The sequence below is a fragment of the Chenopodium album genome, chromosome 27 (assembly GCF_948465745.1).
Source record: "Chenopodium album chromosome 27, dcCheAlbu1.1, whole genome shotgun sequence".
Lineage (NCBI taxonomy): Eukaryota > Viridiplantae > Streptophyta > Magnoliopsida > Caryophyllales > Amaranthaceae > Chenopodium > Chenopodium album.
The window spans coordinates 34,871,532-34,893,799 of NC_137860.1; the positions used below are offsets into that span (position 1 = coordinate 34,871,532).

Sequence of the window (22,268 nt, forward strand, 5' to 3'; positions counted from 1 at the left end):
TTCAGTCAATCAGAACAGGCCCTTAAGGATAGGGATTCCCTTACCCTCCCCTCTACTCCTAAGTGTTTGGTCTGTAAATATTGCACCAAAACAAACTGTGAGGGTTGAGATCTAAACATGATCCTTCATACCATTAAAAAAAAAACTTATTGTTTTTTGTTCCTTATTAGTTAATTGACAAAAACCCTAAAATCAAAATTTCTTAATATACTCCATGTTTGTTAAAATTTGACTTGCTTTTCATTTTGAAGTATTTCATAAACTCCGTGATAAGTTTCGTTTATCACGGGCTAAGGTTCTGTTCACATTTATTGAATTGAGCTGAACTAAACTGAATTCAACTGATTGGAGCTTAATTGAACTGAACTAATTGGAGCTGAACTGAACTGAAATAAGCTGAAATGAATATATTATGAGTGAGGGAAATTAGGAGCTGAACTGAACTGATTGGAGCTGAACTGAACTGAACTGAACTGAACTGAATTGAACTTAAATTAAAAGGCGCTAAGTATTTTATAGAGAAAGTAGAAATTCACCTGAATTTGGAAGAATTAAAATGCTTACTTAAAATTGGTGGGGATTTTTTTAAAGTTATTTGATTTGGAATGTGGGAAGTAAGTTTTACCTACATAAAAGGAACTAGGTAATTAAATTCCTACGTTTTGTGAGGGTGAAAATTTTCTAGGGTTTTTACTTTCCCCATTCCACATTTTTTTTTTTCGGTTTTATTACTTGATTCGGTTTTTTTACAAACCCCTTCGTTACCCAGTCACTTATTTCCTTGGTTTTGAGGGTAATTTTGGTCTAATGACTCTCTTAGATCGTTAATTGTGAAATTGTGACTTCGAGTGATGTAATCACGGAGTCATGGAGCAGCCATTGAAGAAACAAATCAAAATAGAGAAGTGGTAATCAATCATAGATCAGACAATGGTCAACCTAATTTCTGCAGGTACTCGCATTTTCCTTATTTTAATTAATTTTCGTTGACAAACTTATAAAATGAGAAAATTGAATTACATCTATATTCTATGGACTTTAATGGCGGTTCATTATTATATTTTTAATCATAATGTGTAAAAATTACAAATTTGAAAAACCCTTTTAATCTACAGGCACGCATTTGCTTCCTTTGAAAGAAAGACGTTTAATAATCAAAATTCCAACTTATTCTTGTTCTTTAGTCGGTTCAATTTGGTTAGTCAATTCTATGTTCTTTTGTTGGTCTAACAATCTTTATTAGTTGGGTTAATCTTAATTTTTTTATAGATTAGCTTCAAGATGTGGGTTTGATTTATAATTTAATATGTCTATTGACTAATGTTCTTTACATATGTTCAAAACCACAATGTCTGCTGCTGAATTTGGTTTCAAATGTGCTGCCTTTACCTTATATACGTACATAAGGCTATAACTTTATTGTGTATTTGAATGTATACGGGCTAATGCACGGGATATATCAAATTTACTAAGTGAAATAATGATGAAGGTTATTAGGAGAAGCTGTTGTTTTTTTCTTAAAAAAAATTAACAAAATTTAAGGATTAAGGGTTTGGAAAGATGTGTTGAAATGTAGGATAATTGTCTCATCTATTATTATCTTGATTGATGTAACGAGGGAGGTAATGGGCAAATGATGTAGACCGAATGTGCTATATAGCTATGAGGTCTTTAGTAACACCCGATGATTATGAGTTTTAATTAATTAAGCTAATTGTCATCGACACATAATGAGGATGTTGAAATTGAACCTTTCCTTTTTTTATTTTTTATTTTTTATTTGGGGCAAGGAGAAAGAAGGTTGAGTGGTATGGCTTGGGCTACCATGGGATTGGATTAAACTCGAGGGATTGTAAAGGTAGTTTTTGTTGGGAGTATGCATCCCAAGTCCCACATGGAAGAAATAAGGAGGATGAGAGCTCCTTATTAATGAGATGTTTACTACACTAGTATGAGGCTTTTTGGGTTGTGCCCAAAAACGAATCCGTGCGGGCTTGGCTGGCCAAAGCGGACAATATCATACTAGTGGGTGTGTGAACGTGTGCTGCACCACTAACAGTTTTATTCTAGGGATGTTTGGGTGGGGGGCGGAAGTGAGGGGATTCTGATATACTAATGGATGAGAATTGTACCTCCATTGCGAGGGTGGAACGTGAGAGCATATACTACTCCCCATCCCTTCTTGATTTGCTTCTTGAACCTTTATAAAATTGCAGTTAGTGACCCTCTAGAGCATAGTTTAATTTAGTTCTTAGGATACTTTATTGATTGAATACAATTACTGGTAAAGGAAGAAATTTTTACTTAAGACTGACATATGGGATCTCTTGGTTGGTATGGGATGATTTAAAGGTAGAAAGATTGGGAGAGAAAAGCAAGAGCTTTTTAGGTCTTGGTAAAATTGAGTTGCAGTTGGTAGTTTTATGGGTGGCATATTAGGTCCTTGAATGGTTGATCAAGAGGATTTTTAAACAGATGCTCTATAATTACAGCATGCATAATGGATAAACAATGACATTTGGGTATCTTGTAGAGTTGCTACAATAGAAACAATTGTGTTCTATCGCACAGAACTGAAGGTTCTGTTAGCCTGTCCATATCTTGGTTAAAAATGTTTAATGGAACATGGCATGTGCGAAAAGGGAACATTGTGGATAGTTACCTTTTTTACTGCAATTGTTGAGTGTTTGTAAAATGGAGTTATGATTTCATATCAGGTTAAATCCGTTCTCAGGAGTTATGATTTCATATCAGGTTAAATCCGTTCTCAAATGCATCAGGCTTCACAGCTGAATGATGCGTAAAGCATGATGTGTGTATGAATTACGTTAATCATGTATTTCAAGTCTGTTGACAATTGACTTGGACAAAATATTTGCCGTCCTTTTTCTTTCAATATGTTAGGCTGGTTTATTATGAGCTTGTACTTTGCAAAATTTTGCTTGTTGTCACTTGGAAGGGAGGGATTCGACGGACAACTTCTAAAATGAATGTTGTAAAAAGATCTTTTTAATCAAACAGTTTTTTTTGTTACATTTTACATATATTTAGCCAACCTATGGATAATTATGCTAACATATACAAACTCGGAAAAGATTTTATTCTCTTCTCCTTAGAAGCTACATATTAGTACTTGTTGGTTAGTCTGCTCTTGTTGTGAGTATGATAATGAGGAAGAGCAACAACTATCCAAGGATAAGAGGAGTGCTTTCTGCAAGTCTGTAGCTTCATATCTTTGGAGAATAGAGATAGCATACTCCATAAATCTTGAATCGCATGGCAATGTAATAGGGCCATCACTTGTCACTCCAAACTCTTCTTCGGCCATTCTCAATAACTCTCTAAGAATTTCACTTTGAAGATACTTTAAGGGAATCACAAATCGTCTTCCATCCATTGTATAGACGACAAAGTGACCCTTTTCAGTCTCTGATTTTAGCCAGGAAATCCTTTTTCTGCTGGCTGCTGCTAGCTTCTGCCACTTCTTTGCCATACTGATAAGCTTCTTAGTACTAATCATTTTTTGAATTCTTGGAAAGACAGAGGGAAATAGCTATGAAGTTGGAAGTATTAGAAATGATTTTGGTTTGTTTGAGGGAATCAGGGGAGGTGGCTGGCCTTTTATAGACCCTTGTCACTGAAGCAGGACTTTACTGTCAATCACTTCACACTGCTTCCTTGCTTTCAAAACCATGTGGATGTTGTCTCAAGAAAGTTTTGGCAAGGTAGTGGACATGTCTGATTGAAAGTTTATTAGAAGCCTGCATTTGAAGGACATTTGTCAATTATTGATCAAAGTTTTACCTATATTATACAGAAGCTATCTTATTAAGTTTCTTCTAAGCCACTAGATAATGGAGGACATATTGATGCTAATTGCTAAGTTGTTGCATGACATATTGGATCCTCTGATCTCATCAGGATATCCTATGGTATTATTATTGAATTAAGCAATCAAAATGACTGAGAAGCTCTATCTATTCACAGTTATTAGATTAATTAAAGTAACGACCTTTGTTATCTCATTCATATCCAGATCAGATATTGGCACAATCCCTTGTACGAAAATAGGAGAATTCTAGAGAAAAATTTACTTTTAACACTTTTTTTTATAAGAAAAAAATGGTAATTCTTGGAATAAGATGGAATGATAGCTTAACTTCTAGAGTTTCATGACTTTCATCATTGATGAAGTACTTCAAGTTTTATTAATTTGTATAGTTTAACAAATGTCACATTGAAAAGCTCTGTTTGTATACATCTTCTTGGATAAAATCACCAGGCAGTTTGATAGGTTCCTCACTTGTCATTCTGAACTCTTCTTCCATGTTTTTAACCTTTGGATATAAGGGGGTCCTTAATTGTTCCTCCTCCATGTTATAAATTAAGAAATGACCTTTGTTAGTGATTGCTTTTCGTGAACTAGGAATTCTCCTCCTGCTATTTCTGCTAGCCTTGCCACTAACTGGTCTTTTGACGAGCTTCTTAGTAATGATCATATTCCTGATACTAGAACTGGAATAAGGAGCTTGTTTGTGTTGGGTTCAAAGGAATTGTGGCAAGTGTCCAAGATTTTATTTGCTCTAGTCAAATGCTGGATGTTTATGTTGCCTCTTAAGTTCCTTAACAAAGCCATGTGAATGCTGGGCCAAGGCAATCTACCATGCATGTTCTCATGCCAAATATTAGTTTTCTCCGAAGCTATCTTTTTGAAGGTAGTTGGCATGAAACTCTACCACACATGTCAACCCGAGAAGCGATAGAAAGCTTCTTAAATAGTGAACCTAGACAGTTTAGTTTCTTAAGCCACTAGATTTTGTACAAGTTTAAGAGTAAATGGATATGATGATCACTAATCTGTAGAATTGTCTCATTTCCTATGGTTGGTAAACCGTGGTTGTAAAGCAAAAGCACACTTAGGACTTGGCTGTTTGCCTGTTTTATTGATGTCAAGTCGTTAGTAGACAAATTAGGTACTTAAAAGTAATGATCACTGGGAAGTTGTATGAGAACCACACAAATTACTTTAAATTGAGGTATGTGGGGTTTTTTTCTTCTATTTTTTTCCCCAAGTGTAATTTAGGTACTGTATGCTGTTGCCCACGGCTACAGGGCTAAGGTGCATCTCTGTTAGCCTATGTATGTCCATATTAACACTTAATGGGTTTCATGGGATGTAGCTAGAAGAGATTATTCTAGAATTATTTTCAAGTTTTTTTTTGGCCTCCTACCACACTGAAAAGGGGAAGAATATGGTAGTTCCTCTGTCTGGAATGCTTGGACTATTACGAAATCCTTGCACAATCTCAGTGTGATTAAATTAATACTGCTGTATAATTAGATCAACAACAGTAAAAGCTATCCATTAACTTGACCGATGATTAGGCTGATGTTTTAGAACAACATAATGGGTCACAATTCAAAACAGTAACTATGTTCATTGATGAAGTTTCTGTGGATTTTCTCACTCCTTTTGATGGTGAAAGTTAATTTTGCTAAGGGATTTTATCTTGAAGATTTTGGTTGATGTTTCTTTTTCCCTTCACTCCCTCAGCCTTCCTCCTTTCTTCTCTTTCTTGGATGTGAAATATTTCTGCGTGGAAGGATTTTAACGAACATTAGCTTCTTATGAAACATTCAAATTGCTTCTGTTGAGACTAATGAGTTAAGATACCAAAGTTTGTAAAGTCTTTTTTTTAAGGAATTTTTTTTTAAAATTAAAAAAATCCTTCCATCATGCTTGAAATTGGAATAGCTGATTTATACGCAACTCTGCTGAACAAGGGGGTGAGGGAACTACAAGTACAATGAGATTAAGTGCAAAATTGTTTGATTATGAATAAAATATTTTGTTACATCAGTGACTTGATCTATGTACAATTCAAGAATATGTTTGTTTCTATCTAGAAGCTACATACAAGTAATTGCTGCTTGGTGTTCTCTTGTTTTAAATCTGAAAATGACGATGTAGAGTGACAGCTAACCAAAGACACAATTAATGCTTTCTCTAAATCGTCATTTCCTTGTCTTTGGAGAATAGAAATTGCATGTTCCATGAAAATTGAATCACATGGTAATGTGATAGGTCCGTCATTTGACAGTCCAAACTCTTCTTCTGCCATTCTAAAGAGCTCTGTGAGTATCTCACTTTTGAGGTATTTCAAGGGAATCATGAACCGTCTTCCATCTGTAGTGTAAACGACAAAGTGACCCTTATTGGTCACTTTTACTCTCTGCCAGGAGATCCTTCTTCTGCTGTCTGCTGCTAGCTTCTGCCACTTTCTTGCCATTTTGAGGAGTTTCTTAGTACTAATCATGATTTTGGATTTTGAGAAAATACAGGACTTTTGGGGTTTGAGAAATTGAATAAGGAATTGGTTTGTGTTGTTATGTTTGGTATATGGAAATTACAAAAGGCAAGGTTTTTATAGCCTCTAGCCGAAGTTTATCACCTCAATAACTCTTGTCGTTTGTGAAGTCTTGGTGGCCAAACCATGTGGATGTTGGAGCCAGGAACTTGGCCAAGCAGGTAGGCATGTCTAGATTATTAGTTTGTCCTGAAGCCATTATTTTGGTGAGTAGTTTCATAAAGTTTCTAACCTGTGGAGGCCAAAAGAGCCACTAGATTGTGGATTTCTTGAGATTGTCGAGAATGAGTATGCACTTGTGCTGGACAAGAAATATTTAAGTTTGTCCGGTCTGAAATTCTTCATCTCCTGTCTTTGTTACGTAATGAAAAAAGAAACAACTGCAACTAAGTTGTCTCAATTATGACTTGATAAAAGGTTAATCTATCTAGTGGCGGGAAGTAGATGTTTATGTCGCAAAAATAGTATTGCTAACGTGACAGAATCCAAACTAGGTGTAAAAGATGCTGAAAGAGCCTTCTCTTGTGGGATTATATTGTTAGACTTAGAATTTTGAAGTGCATTATATTCTCAACATGAGGTTTATTATTTTCATGGATAACTTTGACATAGGAGTGATATGGGTTGAATGATGAAAATTATGTTGTATTACATTTAGTATGATGATTGGTGCTCAAATGCTCTCTTGGCTCAACACTGACTCACTTGGATACAAACTTTGACATCTAATTTTTCAGCAACCCTATGTCCTTATAAACGTATGATCTTTTCTAAGAATATCTGAATATTCTATTTTCCACTCTGCGTATCATCATGAGACTCTATGGCTGTTCAAATGATAAGATATTGATGACGCCATTGGTCTTTCTTGAGCCATTAGACACCAAACTTTAGTTTGTTGCTGAGTTAGCAAGGTTTATTGCTGCTTTCTTTTCTGTTGGTATGTCGTTAGAGAGTTTGTTCTGTTTTTGTTTTTGCTGAGAAGAATAATATTTTTAGCTTATAGAATTTTTTTTAGTTTAAAAACTGAAAATCTTGTTCAGTCATGGATAAAATAAAATAGCAATGATCATTTTGAAGTGCCTGCAGCATTGCTTGGATGAAATAGCAACATAATATCATTGGTAAAGATCTAGTATTCTAGTGTGAATGAATTACTTACGTATTGAGCAAAACTAATGGAATGGGATGATTATGCTAAAGTATATACAATGATAATTTCTGATTATTGAAAGAGAATAGGCTCTTCAATGAAATTTTTGGTCTCTTGGTATGAGAATTCGGTATAGACCAGCTAATTTCTTCTTAAATTCATTTTACTGACAAATTCTGCCTGTGGTTCTTTTTACTCCCCTTCTGGCTACTGATGGACATTCAATCTTAGTGGAGTTTCCCTTGTAAATTCCTGTTTCTTTTTCCTTTTTTTTTTTTTTGGTAAACCCTATTATGTGATAGTTTGTTTAAAGTGACAAGCACAAGAATATGTTATCCAGAAGCTAACTACTCATATTTGATTATGAACAAAATTTTCTGTTACATCTGTAATGTATTCTAAACTCTAATCCTAGACTACTTGGGAAATTTCAATAATTTCCCTCGTGCCTTTTTAGAAGCTAGAGATTAAAAACTGCTGATTATTGTATCCTTGCTGGATTTTTGATGATGATAATGAGGAGCGGCAACTGTCCAAGGACATGATAACCGCCCTCTCCAAATCCTCATGTGCATGTCTTTGGAGAATAGACATGGCATATTCCATGAAAGTCGAATCACAAGGTAATGTGAGAGGCCCTTCACTTATCAGTCCAAACTCCTCTTCTGCCATCTGGAGCAGCTCTCTAACTATCTCACTTTGAAGATATACCAAGGGAATCGCAAACCGTCTTCCATCTGTTGTATATATTACAAAATGACCCTTTGCCACTGCTGGTTTTGGCCATGAAATCCTCCGTCTGCTGGCTGCTGCTAGTTTCTTCCATTTTCTTGCCATGTTGATGAGCTTCTTTGTACTAATCATGTTTTAGATCTTGAATCTTGAGAAAATTAGAGGTGGATTGAAATATGGAGTTTTAGGATGTAGAAAACTAGAAGTGGATGTGGAAGTTTGTATTTGATTTGAGGAAACTATGAGAAGTGCGCGAGTTTTATAGCTCCAACCTTTAGGCATATGGCTTTAATTTTTCTTGTAACATGCTAATTCTTGATTACAAAAGCATGTGGAGATGGGTCCATGCAACTCTTTCAAGCAGGTGGGCATGTCTTGCTTTTGCTTATTACCCTTTAGAGTAGTTGCCATCAAGTTCCTAATCCATGTAGGCCAAATGATATTACCTTGTACTGATTAAAGCATCAGTACATTTTAGTGCTAGCCACTTGTGAGTTATGAATGGTTGTTAGAATTGCAACTCTGGGTCTCTGTCAATTAAGCAGGTGGGTGTGTCTGGATTTAGTTTACTCTGAAGCCAGCATCTGAAGAGCAGTTGTCATCAAGAACCTAAACCACATAGGCCATAAGATATCTTCTTTAATTAAAGCATTATTTAGATTAGATAGTTGCATGTTAGCTACTAAATTGTGGTTGTGGAGAACTTAAGAGAGTTCGATTAAATCCTCTATTGAGATTAGATATAAATGATGTCTCCTGTTTTTGTTGTGTGGTGTTTGTTGGAAACTCAAGGGTCCGTAGCTTCACAAGAACATGATAATCGTTGCCAGCTGATTAAGGCCCTCATGCTGGCCTTGAGTCCTAAACTAAAAGTTAGATGCATCAAATTTTTTTTCCTCTATAGATTGTGTATTATTTGTTGGAGTAAAGGTTTCATTAAATTATTTAACTTTTATTTATTAGTTTCTAATTATGTGGAAATTTACTTTGCTGCAACTGAACCTCAGGATATTCAGTTTTTAGTTTGATTAGATACTTTACTAGATCCTTTAATGTGAATATGAGTACCCATAGAGAATACTTATCTTGTACGAGTTGTACTATCTTGTGTAAGTTGTACCATACTTCGTGCTCCGAGAGAACAGGAATGAATAGCTGACTGTCATCCTTAGATAAGCCACATGCTTATGAAAATATAGAGAGGTGATGTCTAGGACAAGATGAGCAATTTTGGAATGTCAGGGATATAAATATAACAGCTGACTGTCATCCTTAGATAAGCCACATGCTTATGAAAATATAGAGAGGTGATGTCTAGGACAAGATGAGCAATTTTGGAATGTCAGGGATATAAATATAACAAGGTTCGTAACTGGTAGCATTAGTGAAGACTGAGAACTATACAAACTACTTCGTATATAGTAAAGACAATATGGTCAAGCAACTGTAGATCAATGGCTTCACCTAAGGATCTTTCTTTGTAAATTATGAACACTTTTGTTGTGTTTGGAGGCTTTTGTGAAACGTTTTCCCTTATATTGCAACCACCATTTTGTTTCGGCTCTGGTTTCAGTTTAAAGTAGGAAATCAGGAGCACTTCTGAATATCTTGAATTCTTGATTGTATACTGGACTTACTAATGTCCTGTATGTTCAGTTGATATCGTCAAGGTTGTATTTTGGATTCATATTTTCAAAGATATAGGATTAGTTTTTTCTTCTGGGGGAGAGGAGGATTGGGGGTAAGAATTAGCAATAAAAAACAAGTAGAGATGTTCCAAAATCAATAATCTGTTAAACAAAATCCTCTTTACATGTATCTAACATCTAGTTATCTCATTTTTGGTATACAAAATGGCAAAATATATACATTTTTTTTCTCCTAACTAGTCTAGAAGCTGTGAATTAGTAAATGCTGGCTATTCTGCTGTTGCTGTAAACACGACAATGATATCGAGTGGCAGGTATTACTCAAGGACAAGATCAGTGCTTTCTCGAAATCCTTGGCTGTATGTCTTTGCAGAATAGAGATGGCATACGTCATGAAAGTAGAATCACATGGTAATGTAATAGGCCCATCACTTGTTAATCCAAACTCTTCTTCTGCCATTTGAAAGAGCTGTGTAACAATATCGCTCTTGAGAAATGACAAGGGAATCATAAATCTTTCACCATCTATCGTGTAAACGACGAAATGACCCTTCTCTGCAACTTTTGATGCTGGCCATGATATTCTCTTTCTGCTAGCTGCTGCTAGCTTTTGCCACTTTCTTGCCATTTTGATGAGTTTCTTAGAACTGATCATGTTTTCTAAGCTTAAAAAACAGAGTGTGTAAGATTGAAATATGAATTTGGAGGATTTTCTGATTTAGATACTTGGACAAGTAGTTTGGTTTGAACGATTTTTGAGAAGTAGCAAGGCTTTATAGCTCGTAGCAAATGACATAATTTTAATGGTGTTTGTCTTATACCAGTTTTTGGAAGCAAGACCACGTGGATGTTGGTCCTAGAAATCCTGTTAAGCAGGTGGGCATGTTGGATTTGGTTTTGCTTGAAATCCCTTGTGAGATACTAATAAGCTGTTGTGAGTTGGCATATTAAACCCCAAAGAGTTGGTAAGTTGGAAATTCCTTGAGAACCACAGAAGTAAATTGTTTTGACAAAACCAAGATAGCCTGTGATTTCCCCGTCCCCCCCTCCCCCTCGCCGGGTCGTGCTTGCAATCTTGCATGGATTCTTTTTGCAACTGTATTGCAAAGTAGGCCATTGTATTGCTTGTCATGACTCTAGACTAGCAAATTAACATCGAAAATCTGACAAGTGCAGAATCGAGAAATCAGGAAGTCATTCTTTTCTACGACTGTCCTTGTTTGGTGATCCTTATTAGCAACTATTGATTATTGCCTCTTGTCAGCAAACCTTCTTGCTGGCTACTTCTGCCATTTGCCAAACAGAAACTCATCCTGTCCGTATAGCTTTATTCTTTTAACCTGCTTCTCATAATTTGATCATCATTTAAGGATCCGTTGCTCTTAAATGGGTAGATCTTTAAGCCTGTTCCTTCCAACCTTCCCCATTCAAGACTTTCAAGTTATCCCATTCTACCAAGAACAGATGTTTTGCTGCTCTTGGTTCTTCCCTGTCCTGTTATGCTGAACTGCTGTTTTCATTGTTACTGGATGTTCTTGTTTCGTGATTATAACAAATGAAAGAATGATGTAGAAATGACCCTCATCTCTCAAGGAGTCAAGGGTAACATAAAAAATCATAGTAGCCAAAAAGTGTATTCGTCTCACACTCTCACCCCCTCCAAACTGACTCTAGACGAACAATTTTTATGAACTACGCTAAATTGATAAGTATAACCATTGATTATTAAGGTGCAAAGTTGGCTAGCTGGATGGGTAACTATTACTCTAGTAGAGTCTGGTCTACTTGTAAGACTGAGCCAATACTCCAGTAAGTAGTAGATGTCATTTTTTATGTAATCTGTCTATAGATATACATGTCCTATTAACTGCTGTTGTGCAAAGTCACAACTCACTCTCTGATGTTCTTGCTGATCTACTGCTGTTAGTTATAATGAACTGAAGGGATTACTTGAAAGTTTGTAATACTTTATAGTAAAAGTTTTATTTAGTTCACCTTTTCAATCTCTTTTAAACTTCCTTTCCTTCCAGTTATTATTTGGTCTTCTTTTCAAAATTTTAGCTTATTCCATTCCTTGTTAATCAATGACAGTTCCTGTAAAAAGGTAAACAAGAACAAATTGCTATTGCGAGACTGTTTATATTAATAATAACCGCAGGAAGTTCCATTAACTCTATCTAGGTAAAATTACATCGTTTTGTTCTGTACAAAAAAAGGAGAAAGGAAACTGTCTTAGAAAGTACTGATAAGCAATTGTTGTTTGGTTTGTGCTTGATGTTCATTTGACATTGATGAGTATCTACAGCTAACTAAGGATGTAATTAGTGCCTTCTCCAATTCTTCAGCTGCATGTCGTTGGATCATAGAGATTGCATACTCCATGAAACTCGAATCACAAGGCAGCGTAATTGGCCCTGTACTTGCAACCCCGAACTCTTCCTCTGCCATTCTTAAGAGCTCTCTGAAAATCTCACTCTTAAGGCATGTCAAGGGAATCATAAACCGCCTACCATCTGTTGTATAGACAACAAAATGGCCTTTATCAGCCAGTGTTCTTGGCCAGGAAATTTTTCTTCTACTAGCAGCTGCCATCTTTTGCCACTTTCGTGCCATTTGAATAAGCTTATTGGTACTTATCATGTTGTGTTTTTCTGAAACAGTGGAAGAGAAAGACCTGGTGTTTCTAGAATCAGAAAATAATGTAAGGAAGCGCTAATTTCTGGTTGAAGGAAAGAAATTATGTGAAGATGTTGTAGTGCTTGTTGAAGGAATGAGGCAATGATGGATTTTTATAGCTCCAATCCAAGGGCATATCATTTCTTCAAAAAACAGAACCATGTGGAACTTTAGGTGGGCATGTTTAATTAGTTTTGCTTAGAGTTATCATTAGAATGATCTGAGAACATGTAGGCCAAGTGTTAATCCCTCCATGTAGGCCAATTCTTCCTATCAACCACTACAATATGGAACATAAAGTAGTTAATCTAAAGAAACTACTCTAGATCACTACTATGTGGAGCATTATATAGATAATCTAGGAACAAAGTAACATGGATTGCTTGGATTATCATGGCAGTGAATCAGTGATGGTGCATATGGTGAAACTTGGCTTTGTTTTCGATATGATAGTAATTAGTATTGTCAATCCTGTGGTTCATGTAGGTGATTGCCAAACATGTGGAAGGTCAGCTATTAGATCTGGTTTTCTGATATGACAACAGGGACTAAAAATTTAGGTTTGCGACTATACTTTGTACCGTATTAGATGTACTGCAATACTGCATAACTACTTCATAGTATTGACTATGATCTCATAGCTATACAAAGCTGTGTCTGATTAAACACAAGGTCATATCTGTGCTGCATTATACTAAAAATCAGCTGGAGCTGAACATAAGGCTAACAATTCTAATCATCCCCTTATTATGCTCTCACATCTCACCTGCTAGCCTGCTATGATAGCAGTATAGTATTACCTTAAGATTTTGGATAGGTTTTTCCATTTATTTGCTGAAGTGTTCTGAAGTTATATATGCTGGATGAAAGTATTTTCTGTTAACAAACTTCAGTCCTGGACGGCTGGACGTCTGACATCCGCAGATCCAAATGGACTTTACTCTAGGGTGAAATTTTTTTGTTTTGAAATATATATATATCTCAACTAATGACCTTTATTTGTTTTTTTAAATTTTCGAAAATATACTTATATTATTTTCAATACTGATATTCTTGAAGGTCACAGTATCTTTTTTTTTATTTTTTTTTACTGCATTTCCCTTTCGGATGTTGTAACTTCCTAGTTTCTAGGACAGACTTTCTATGCCATGTGAGGTGCGCTGAACAATTACTAAATGAAAGCCGTTACCAGAAACAGGGTCACAGGTTTATCTTTATTGTTAGTGCATTTGTTAAGCCGAAAAATATTTGATGCTCTTGTAACTGAAAACTGCTTTCTTTTTCATCGAATATACTCCCTTCATCCTATATTCCTATGATTCTATAATTAGCTGATTCAGTCGGATGCCAAATATTTTTTTTTTTTTTATAGAGAATAATTTTTGTTGATTGCTAAGTTTTTATATTTTATTGAAGATTATTACTCATGTAGCTGTCAGATGGTCTATTAGTAATCAGCATAACATAAATTTTTTTGTATTGCAGTTAGCAGCACATTAAGGAGGATATGAGATGCAGAAATCATCTGTCATTCAGTTCAACTTTACCACTTCAATTTAAACATTTTCCGTTCCTGTAAGTTCGTGTTTTGTTTTTATTAAGCAATATCATTTCCATTTTATATCATGATAAGATAAAAGGGACTTTGCTAAATGGACAAGATTGTTTAATTTGAACGCGTAAAATTTCTATTAATTTCTCAGTAACTTTGTACAACTATTTGTTATCTACAAAAAGAGTAAAATTTTCTAAAAACTACAGATAAACAATTGTTGAATGGTTTGTTCTTTTTGTTCATTTGACAATGATGAGTATCTGCAATTTGCGAATGACATGATCAATGCCCTCTCCAAGTCCTCAGTTACGTGTCTTTGGATCATGGAGATCGCGTACTCCAAGAAACCCGAGTCACAAGGCAACATGATTGGCCCTGTACTTGACACTCCAAACTCTTCCTCAGCAATTCTAAAGAGCTCTCTGAAAAACTCGTTATTAAGGTATACCAAAGGAATTACAAATCGCCTCTTATCACTTGAGTAAACAACAAAATGACCCTTCTCTGCTATTGATTTTGACCAAGTCAGTCTCCTTCTGCTGGCAGCTGCTAATCTTTGCCATTTCTCTGCCATTTTGATAAGCTTCTTAGTACTGATCATTTTTTTGGGTATTCTGCTAAATAATTTTAAGGAGAGAATTTTTTTGACAGTAAGTAGATTGGAATGTTATGAGTAATTTAGCAGTGTTTGGTTGAGAAATACTTTGGAGAATGATAAAGTTTTATAGCTCCAAACTAAAGACAATTCATTTCAATGTGGGTCTGCCATGTTTTCAGTCTTTTGAAGCAAGTTCATGTGGATATTCATGGCCGTGTCTGGATTACTTTTCTATTTGGCATTCATTTTGACAACTCTCGGAATGTGTAGGACCAAAGATGTAAATTGATAATTGATACAAGCCTCTTGACAGCAAATTAATTAGATTATCGACGATATCGTAGTTCAGAGTGGATACTGCTTTGTTTGGGCTCATCATGTATTCACACTACCAAGCACATACCAACTAATTAAATGCAGATGTTTAGTTGGCATGTGCATCAGAGAACAAAACAATTATGCAGATTAGATGTTGGATTAGAGAAAAAGCAGAACCATTCAAATTATGATTCTATAAACTAATTTGACTGGCTTAGAAGAGGTTCATATTAATTATCAACAGACATCTTTGGGCTGCATGTTTTGGGATCATCCAAAGCAACAATAACCTAATCACATGGTTTTGCTCCAAAATCATGAATTAAAGGCTGTCACCAATGAAGTGATTTGTCTTCAGCTTGAAGCTATAAAATCTGTCCATTCCCTCAACACTTTCCAACCAACTCAACTGCTAAATACCTCATACTCATCTGTTCCCTCATCTTTGAAACAAAATCTCTTCTTACACTCTTAAAAGTTTTTTAAAAAAAAATCAATATGATTAGCGCAAAGAAGCTCCTCAATATGGCAAGAAAGTGGCAAAAGATAGCAGCCGCCAGCAGGAAGAGGATCTCCTGGCCTCAATTACTGGCTGATAAGGGTCACTTTGTTGTCTACACAACAGATGGAAAAAGATATACCATTCCTTTGGCTTATCTCAAAAGTGAGATTTTCATAGAGCTTTTCAGAATAGCCGAGGAAGAGTTTGGATTAACAAGTTCAGGGCCAATTATAGTGCCTTGTGATTCGAATTTCATGGAGTACGTGATCTCTATGATCCAAAGACGTGTAGCTGTAGATTTAGAAAAGGCATTGATCATGCCATTAGCCAGCTGCAGATACTCATCATTGTCACATGAACATCAAGAACAAACTAAGCCACACGTACTTATTTGCAGTTTCTAGAAAAAAGAATTCTCTTTCGTATATAATGTAGATTTTAGAAAATTATTGTAGGCATGTAACAGAAATTTTTTGTAGAAATTTAATGAGAGTTTAGAATGAAACCATTCAAATCAAACAACTTTTCCATTGTATCAATGCTCCCTTCTCTTTTACTTATTCATGTTGCATGGTATTGATCAATATGGTCACAAAGGAATAGCCTTTGTATTTTTCTTTAATTGAAGGGGTCATGTTTCGCATCCTGTTGTTTGATGACGTGACGTTTAACATAACCAAGAGTCCGAGCAACATAAGTGAATTAGCTTAACTGTATATGCATGGTCCAGTAGCTGGGTTGACAGGAATGTATAGGAGGACATTTGCATGTTGGATAATAATACTTCAAGTACTTGGCACATGCTTTTGTTTCAATTTGAACCCTACTTACAGCCAAACAAGAACAACAATAAATGTTACTACTATTTTTACTCTATTTGGCCACAAAACTTTGTCAAATTCAAGGTGTATAATTTCAAAGTTTATCGATTGCTAAATAATAATTAGGACAATATTAAACGTACCCCTTTGTGCTATATAAAAGTATTAATATACTTCGTAAAGTAGAATTTCAAAATATGATCTGCCTGGCAACCATCATTGCAGGTGGAAAAAGCCATCAGATAACCAGAAAGTTTTATGAGCTGATTATTAACTTGATCCAATTAATCTAACTAGTTCATTCACCAATTTACGAAGAACAGAACAACCTCTACAGATATTTTAGGTATCTGGGAAAGGAGTGGTATACACACATATGAGTCCCTAGGTCATTGTAAGTGGGAGATTCATTAGTGAGTTTTACCCCTTGAAATAAAGCATAAGAGAGTGTCAAGGAAAATGGTTGATGCATATGTAGAAGTATAGTTCTTTAAAGACACTTTTCTTTATGGAATATTTATATGTTTTGTACTCTTCCTATATACTTCGTTTTTGCCTACTGACCCTGTTGGCGTGGATACCAACTAATTAATTGGTAAAGAGTGGAGATAGTACTCTAGACTTGGAATTTTCCTTTTTGGGTTCTTGTGTATTCCGCAAAAATTATTACTATTGGCTTGCAATCACCTATAGTAGTTGAGCTGCTTATTTTGATTTCTTTTCTTATCCAAATTATTTTCTCCTCACAAGGATATGGTATTGATCACTACCTTATTTTAGTTTTCACAAAATGAAATCCCCTAAGATTGTACTTGGTAGAAGTAGTCTAGTAGTCGTTGTTCTTGTTAGTATTTGTAATATGCACCAAAAAGAGCCCGAGAAAGGAGGATGTTTTTAATGGTAAAACAATAAATTTGAATAAGTTATCTAAAAAATTTCATTATCTATCTAGGTGAAATTGTACATGTTTGTTACAAATTAAAAGTGAACAAAATTGGTTTCTAGAAACTACAAATAAGTAATTGTTGATTGCTTTGTTCTTGATGTTGTTGTAACAATGATGAGTATTTGCAGTTAGCCAAGGACATGATCAATGCCTTCTCCAAGTCTTCAGCTACACGTCTTTGAATCATGGAGATCGCATACTCCATGAAATTTGAATCACAAGGTAGCATAATTGGACCTGAACTTGCTACTCCAAACTCTTCTTCAGCGATTCTGAATAGCTCTCTAAAGATTTCACTCTCCAGGTAGGCTAAAGGAATCATAAATCGCTTTTTATCACTGGTGTAAACAACAAAGTGACCCTTAACAGCCACGTATCTTGCTCTAGAGATCCTCTTTCTGCTGGCAACGGCTATTTTTTGCCATTTTCTTGCCATTTTGATAAGCTTCTTAGTACTGATCATATTGTGGATTCACAAGTGTAGGAAGTAGAATTTTTTGAAGATGATGTATGTATCTGGAAGATTTTGACGAGAAACTGAAGAGTGATTGGTTGTGAAGGCTTTGAGGAAATGATCTAGTTTTATAGCATCAAGATAAAGACATCACTTTCGACATGGGACTGCCTTGTTTTCGTTCTTCAGAAGCAAGTTCATGTGGATGTTCAGGTGGGCATGTCTAGTTTACATTACTATTTGGTATTCATTTTGACAGATTTTAGAACATGTTGGCCAAAGATGTCACTTGATAAATGCTGCAAGCAAACTGGCTGGCTGGCAATGATATTGATCATAGAATAATTTAGGGTGGATTTTCATTTGTTTAGGATAAGTTGTTTTATATTTGATACCTAACTCATATAATGTTCGTGTTCATTGATAAAAGAAAAAGAAAAAAAAAAACCAAGTTTGTGGCAGAGCCTCTAGAGGTAGATTTCTGTGGAAGATAGGTATATTTGACACCCAACGCATTTCGAATACCCTATTGTTGAGGCTGTGGGAATACCTATAATTTGATACATTGATTTGCTGCTTTAAATAGTTGTTAAATATACATACTAAAAGGGGAAGATGTATACTTCGAGCTAACCAAGGAAAAGAGGTTGATCTTATTCATGTTCTAGCTGCCTAGTTGGCATAGACTTTAAGAATATTTGGTGAAACTTGTCTTTGTTTTTATGCAATTTAATGGTACTTAAACTTTTTATTCCTATGGTAATTCGTAAATTTATAGAATATGAGCTGAGCCTGCTATGTGATAGGAACTGTAAACTTTTTATTCCTATGGTAATTCGTAAATTCCCTACCATATTTTTATTTGTTTTTTGTGGTGTGTAGATAGGGTGGTTCAACTCAAAGCACAAGCATGAGCATGTTATAAATTAAAGTCGTTCAAATATGGAAAATGCAAATGTCTTTTTATAATCCTTGGGTAGGTCATACCTATGTTGCTTGAACTTTTTTTTTGTGTTTTTTTTTTTTTTTTTTTTTTTTTTTTTTTTTTTGTGCAAGTTACTGTGTCCACCATGAGCATATGCTATATAAATCTTTGACCCTTCTAATAGATTGAAAATATAGTTTGTGTAAATTTCCTAAAATTGTCGGGTATTTTTTCTGATAATGCCACAATGAAGTGAAGGAAATTAATACCACGGTAGAACTGTTTAAATTAAACAATTTTTCTGGATCCTCATTTCCTTTAATTTCTAAGAATAAAATTGTAGTACAAGTATATGTTTTGTACAAAAAGGGAAATAGAAAAATTTAATTTCCCTAGAAACTACATACAAACCATTGGATTAGTTTGTTCTTGACATCTATGTGACAGTGATGAGTAACTGCAGCTAGCTAAGGACATAATTACTGCGTTCTTCAGGTCGTCTGCTACACATCTTTGAATCATAGAGATTGCATACTCCATAAATTTTGAATCACAAGGCAGTGTAATTGGCCCCGAACTTGTAACTCCAAACTCTTCCTCGGCTATTCTGAAGAGCTCTATGAAAAGCTCGCTCTTCAAATATGTTAAAGGAATCATAAATCGTCTTCCATCAGTTGTGTAGACAACAAAATGACCCTCATGAGCCACTGGCCGAGGCCAGGAGATCCTCTTCCTGCTAGCGGCTGCTATCTTTTGCCACTTTTTTGCCATCTTGATAAGCTTCTTTGTGCTGATCATGTTGGGGATTTTGAGAGGACAATGAGAGAATTTTCAAAGATGAGAGAAATTAAATTAAACAAGGAATTTAGCAGTTCTTAGTTGGGATGAGTTAGGGAATGGTTAGGTTTTATAGCTTCAACTTGTAGATATTTCAATTTTATTGGTGGTTAGACTTGTTCTCATAATTTGGATGCTAAACCATGTGGCTATGGTCTTGTTGCTTTGAATTATCTGCTTATCTCAAAACATGTAGTCCAAAGATGTCTCATGATATTATTGATGTAATCCTCTTCAGCCACTCAATTACATTTTTAGTGTGTTTAAAATTGGTGGTTGTACACTGTTGCCTCTTTTTTTTTTTCTCCTCTGTTATCTTCAATTGCTTTGTATATTATACTCCCTCTGTCACTCTGTCCCCAAATAAAAGTCTCATTTGGCTTTTGTACAAATTTTCATGTAGGTTAATGTAATAAGAAGATAGTGGGGTTTGGTTGATAAAAGGTAAATTTAAAGTGAATAAATAAATTGTTCAAGGTGAAATAAGACCTTTATTTAGAGACAATGGTGAAATGAGACTTTATTTGGGGACGATATCTAATTAATTTGTACGGTTGTAGTGTACTAGATATTGATCTTTCTATACCGTGTAAGATATACAGCAAGCCTACTAAACTGAGATTTACTTCTGTAATACATCATAATGTAAAGCTATATCTGACAAGGAATGAGGGCTGCTGCTGTAATACTTCATGTCAACATATATGCTGATTGTGTTATTCATATGCTTCTAATTTCCTCTGATTATGAAATGTACAATAGATCTACCAGCTGGTCTGTAATTCGAGTAGTAGGTCTTTGTGCACGAATGAATTTAAGCATGAAATATATATTACGGCGAGATGAATGCCATTTATATGGAGAAGAATTTTGTTGATTGTTTGGTATCATTCTTGATTGAAGATAACTCTCATGTAGATGCCACATGGTTAATAATTAAAACATAGCGCATCTGCCACAATATTGTTATTAGACTCTGTAAATTCTCATTTAGTTCATATTTACTGCATTAAAACCTCCTTTCCTGTAAGTTCTTTTCTGTTTCTTTCTTTTAGGTATGATATTGTTGATCCTTTGCAGTTACCATGTGCCTGGATAAAATGTTGCCAAAATAACTAAACTGTTTGATATGAAATTTTGCTAGATATTTCATGAACTTTCTCTTTGTAAATTTGTACAATTGTATACTTTCTACAAAAAAGCTAGGAAATGTGTCTAAAAACTACAGATGAACAATTGTTGATTAGTTTGTGCTTGATAATTATTTGACAATGATGAGTGTCTACAGGTGGCTAAGGACATGATTAATGCCTTCTCCAAGTCTTCTGCAACATTCCTTTGAATCATGGAGATTGCATACTCCATGAAAATTGAATCACACGGCAACATAATTGGCCCTGAACTTGCTACTCCAAACTCTTCCTCTGCCATCTTTAGGAGCTCTGTGAAAATCTCGCTCTTGAGGTATGTCAGAGGAATCATGAACCGTTTTTCATCGCTTGTATAAACGACAAAGTGACCCTTTTCAGTCACTTGTCTTGACCAGGAAATCCTCCTCCTCCTTGCAGCTGTTAATTTTTGCCACTTCCTCACCATTTTAATGAGCTTCTTAGTACTGATCATACTGAGGGGTTTTTTTTTTTTAAGTGGAGAAAGTAGGAAATTTTTCAAAGATGAGAAATTGATTTGAATTGTAATGAAAAATTTAGCTGTACTTAGTCGAGAAGGCTTTCGGAAACTGATCAAGTTTTATAGCTCCAACCTGAAGACATATCACCTCATCATTATCAGCCTTGTTTTCATTCTTTCAAAGCATAATCATGTGGATATTCAGGTGGCCTTGTCTAGTATACTTTTCCTCCAGACAACTATTATATGACTTAGCTTAGAACATATAGGCCAAACATGTTGCTTGATAATTGAAAAAAGTCTTTTGGCAACCACATATTTGATTATACTGTAAAATTCCTGCTTCAATATTTTCCATGTACTTACCAACTAATTTAATGCAGATGTTTGGGTCACCGTATGCTTCAGAGAACAACATTATTATGCAGATTGATTGAGCGGTTGAGAATAGGGTCATATAACTTATCAAGAGACATCTTTGGGCTGCATTGTTTTGGGATCATCCGATGCAACACAAACTTTATTACCGTGTGGTTCTGTTTCCAACCGTTGAGAACAAGGCTGTCACCAATGAAGTGATCTGTCATCAGTTTGAAGCTATAAAACTTGAGCATTTCCTCAGCTCTTTCCAACAAGTAAACAGCTATATCTTCGATCTCTTTGATTATAATTTTCTCATAAAAAAATTCCCTCTTTCCACCACTCTTAAAAACCCACAACATGATCAGCACAAAGAAGCTTCTCAAGATGGCAAGAAAATGGCGAAAGATAGCAGCCGCCAGCAGGAAGAGGATCTCTTGGCTGCAACTAATGGCTAATGAGGGTCATTTTGTTGTCTACACTGCAGATGGAAAAAGGTTTATGATACCTTTGACATATCTCAAGAATGAGATTTTCATAGAGCTCTTCAGAATAGCCGAGGAAGAGTATGGAGTAACAAGTTCAGGGCCAATTACGCTGCCATGTGATTCAAAATTTATGGAATACACAATCTCTATGGTACAAAGGTGTGTAGCCAAGGAATTGGAGAAGGCATTAATTACGTCCTTAGCTAGCTGCAAATACTCATCGTCACATGAACATCAAGAACAAACTAATCCACAGA

The 22,268-nt window shown here is 35.2% G+C and overlaps 1 long non-coding RNA gene and 2 pseudogenes across 3 annotated transcripts; 2 read left to right on the forward strand and 1 right to left on the reverse strand.

Moving 5' to 3' along the window:
- Positions 1 to 774: 774 nt before the first annotated feature.
- LOC145619426 (uncharacterized) lies at positions 775 to 22,013 on the forward strand. 3 transcript variants are annotated; one of them, XR_014108129.1, is made up of 8 exons: positions 775 to 952; positions 12,563 to 12,752; positions 14,064 to 14,153; positions 17,447 to 17,622; positions 17,803 to 17,985; positions 20,823 to 20,998; positions 21,547 to 21,798; positions 21,892 to 22,013. It is a non-coding gene; the product is annotated as an uncharacterized LOC145619426 (long non-coding RNA). The 3 variants fall into 3 exon arrangements; XR_014108128.1 differs by lacking the exon at positions 21,892 to 22,013 and having other exon boundaries at positions 21,547 to 21,887; XR_014108130.1 differs by lacking the exons at positions 12,563 to 12,752; positions 21,892 to 22,013 and having other exon boundaries at positions 21,547 to 21,887.
- On the forward strand, positions 15,092 to 16,222 carry LOC145619424 (auxin-responsive protein SAUR64 pseudogene; annotated as a pseudogene).
- Positions 18,771 to 19,626, reverse strand: LOC145619425 (auxin-responsive protein SAUR68 pseudogene; annotated as a pseudogene).
- Positions 22,014 to 22,268: the final 255 nt, after the last annotated feature.